The 3,640-nt window shown below is 38.5% G+C and overlaps 1 pseudogene; it reads left to right on the top strand.

Annotated features, from left to right (window-relative positions):
- The first annotated feature begins 1,725 nt into the window (after window positions 1-1,725).
- Window positions 1,726-2,670, top strand: LOC101579235 (annotated as a pseudogene).
- Window positions 2,671-3,640: the final 970 nt, after the last annotated feature.

Below are 3,640 nucleotides of genomic sequence, written 5' to 3' on the forward strand. Positions count from 1 at the left end.
TCACCATATACAACCTTGAAGCAGGACAGTCCCACAATGTTCCTTTTCCCGTCTCTTGCTTTCATTCAAGTTCCTTTTAAAGATGCCCAAGATACAAAATTTACCACAGTACCCAAATAAACTGAAATTCAAATTTTATGTTAATTCTTAGGAAATATTTTCTAAGGATAGACACTTACTAAAGGACATTATAGGGGTTAGAGAAAAAACTTGGTGATGAAGCTTTTGTCCAGCATATGTGAGCTCCTGGATTTAATCTCTAGCATCACATAGAGTACATACTGCTTTTACATAGTGGAGTGGAGTGTTGATTAAAATGGGAATAGTATTTCTTGAAAGAGGCATAGCAATTTCTCAGGAGGGAATATTAAGTTAGTAGTGAGAGTCTCTAGCTAACTTTGTGCACAGGAAATCTGATGATGAAGATCAAATAACCATGAAGTTTCCAGAAGACCAAGCGCCGAGTAAGGAGCATATATAATGGCTTGGCCCATGTGGGAACGCAGTGAACAGGTGGAGTCTGAACTTGAGGGGCCTGAGCCCTAGAATAACAGTGATCTCCTGAGAGCTCATGAAAAGAATTACTTCTGTAGTTAGATCTTCCAGTATCTAAGCTTTCTGCAACCACCAATTCCATTTGTACTTCAAAACATTTGGTATGAAGCTGACAACTGATTTTTGTCATCTGTGAGATGGAATTCTAGGATCAAGGGTAAATCTCACTAGAAATTGGAATTTTTTACAGTCCCAAGGTAAGGGAAGTCATCTGGAATTCTTGGGGTATTGGGATCTTGAAGTCTTGTGAATAGATGGTAGAGGAGACCATTGAGTGAAGTTTGGGCTAATAGGGCAGAATAAATGGTAGCTTCTGGCAGGATGTTTTAAAATCTCTTGGATTTGGGGACTCAAATCCTCAAAGAAAAGTGTTGCTTTCTCCACTAGCTTTATATTGTTTTCTCACCTGGCTTCCCTTCCTTTCCATTTTCCTGCTGGTCTCTCCTGTGCTGTGTGCTTTAAATTCACACTGATGTAGGGTCTACCTAGCCCATCAAGAAATTCAAATTTATCAAGCTGGATATGGTTGCTTGTGACAGATTTTTGGTAAATAAGAAGGTAGAGGAAATAAAAAAAGAATAAAAAAGAAGATAGAGGAGACTGTTTCCAATTAATGAGATGCACTCTTATTAACATTTAGAAAATTATGACTTAGGGGAGATGAACTGTGTAGATGAAGCACTGTTACCCTCGGCAGATTCTAAGATGTTATAGGTGAGAGGAAAAGGGAGAGCATCAGTAGCACAAAGCAAGGAAATGTCTGGCTCAGGAGAAGTTCTTTGGAGGGAAGCATGAGATTCAACCTTCAGGATAAATTGCAGTTGGAACAGTAGGTGTTTTAAGTGATTATTTTCAAACATTATTCCCCAAATGTCCAACTGTTCTTCATCTAGAAACTATTAAGTTGGAGCCATCTATTTAATAAGTATTCATCTGCTTTTAAATTTTTAAACTGTTGTTATCTCTTCTCTGCTGTTATCTTTTGCTTTCTATGTTGTTATGGCTTTGTTTTGTTGGGACATTTGAATGGGATATTATAAGGAATCATAACAAGAGCCTGCATTTAATTTGATATATTTAATTAGAAAACTCAGGAAAAAACACTTATTTATTCTGTACTTTTGCCTTTTTTAGGTGGGACCAAGAAGTCCTCAGTAGCCTGCCTTGAGAATGGCTGGCATCAACCATACTGGCATCAATCATAGTCTTCTACCTGGTGGGCATTCCAGGCAGGGAAGACCTACATATATGGATCTCTATCCCCATCTGCATCTCCTATGTCTTTGCCCTCCTTGGAAATGGTCTCCCCCTCATCATTATCCTGACAAAGAGTATCCTCCATGAACCTATGTATCTTTTCCTCTGTATGCTTGCTGGAGTTGAGATTGTCTTTGCCAACACCACAGAACCTAAGGCATTGGCCATATTCTGGTATAATAGTAGGGAAATTTCTCTTAATGGCTATATTGCTCAGCTCTACTTTCAGCACTCTTTCTTTATTTTTGAGTCAGGTATCTTGTTGATTATGGCATTCAATTGCTATGTTGCAATATGTTACCCTTTGAGATATACCATGATACTCAACTGTGCCCTGATTGGAAAACTTGGCATGGCTGTTTTCTTGAGAGCACATTGTACAATTTTTCCCATAATATTTCTTCTAAAATGGCTGACCTTTTGCCATAGTAACATCCTCCCACATACATTTTGTGAGCACATTGGCTTGGCCAAATATACCTGTGATGATATCCGAGTAAACATCTGGTATGGCTTTTTTCTAATCTTAGTGTCAACAGTGATCCTAGATATAATCCTCATTTTTATTTCTTATGTTCTGATTCTGTCTGCTGTCTTCCGTATGCCTTCCGAAGATGCTCGCCACAAAGCTCTTAATGCATGCGGCTCTCATGTCTGTGTCATCATCCTATTTTATGGGCCTGGGATCTCTTCAGTTCTTGCTCAGTGCTTTGGATGCCACATTCCGCTCCACATCCACATCCTCCTGGCCAATATCAGCATGCTTGTTACACCTATGCTAAATCCCATCATTTATGGGTCAATACAAAGCAGATGCGAGATCAAGTGATTTTTGTGTTATTTCCAAAATGGAAGTGACATGACTGTATATGGGAGAGACTGTTTCCTCAGAAGTTTTATTCTTCCATGAGATGTGTTTTGGCAGAGTAGATAGAAAATCAAGAACAGAATCTCTAAGAAAAATGGTTCATTGAATTCTGCACCCCTGGAGCAATTTATTGAGGCTAAAATTTGCCTTTGTAATCAGTCTGACAGCAGTATTTGGGACTTGGCTGAGATATCTGAGGGTTATTATTTGGGGAGTTGGGGGTTATTATTTGGGGAGCTTTTTAGGAGTCATATGTAATTGCAATGTTTAACTCAACTTTGGCCATACATTGTGCAATTTTATGTAAATAGTGAGTTTTCCATCTTGAGTTGTGCCAAGCCTGAGATACCTTCTTGGACACCCACTTGAATCATTCACTGTTTCAAAAATGGGCATTAAGAAGGCAACTCAGCTGTGTCCCAGATTTTCTGATCAAGGAGATTATGGGGCCATTTGATCACAGAGGAAAGTGATTGATGATGTAGATTGTGCCTAAGGAGAGTCATAAGGAGAGAAAACATTCTCTCAGGCTTTCACAGAGAGCAAATTGGTCAAGCAATGGCTGTGACTCATCCATAAGGCTGACAGTGACAAAGGATCTACAAACTATGGTACAGGGGTTCAGGATAAATCCAGAGGGGATTTGACTGATCTTATCAGATACAAAAGCTACATTTCTTGTTATATAAGTCTTGTTTTATCTTGTTCTTAACCATTCAGCAGAAAAATGTAAAAATGAAGTTTAAGAAGTAAAGCCATATTAACATGCTGAGCTGTGAAAGGCTCAAGTCAACAACTTCTGACATTGCCAGTCTTATGGAAAACCCACTACTATTATGGACTACTGGACTATATTGGAATATTTTGCTGAGTTCACATACCTATAATATTTAATTGACAATGGAATACCCTCTCTGACAAAACTAATCAAAAAAAGGGGATATAATTGAAGGACCATTT

Source organism: Octodon degus, unplaced genomic scaffold (genome assembly GCF_000260255.1).
Source record: "Octodon degus isolate 3935 unplaced genomic scaffold, OctDeg1.0 scaffold00146, whole genome shotgun sequence".
Taxonomy (NCBI): Eukaryota; Metazoa; Chordata; class Mammalia; order Rodentia; family Octodontidae; genus Octodon; species Octodon degus.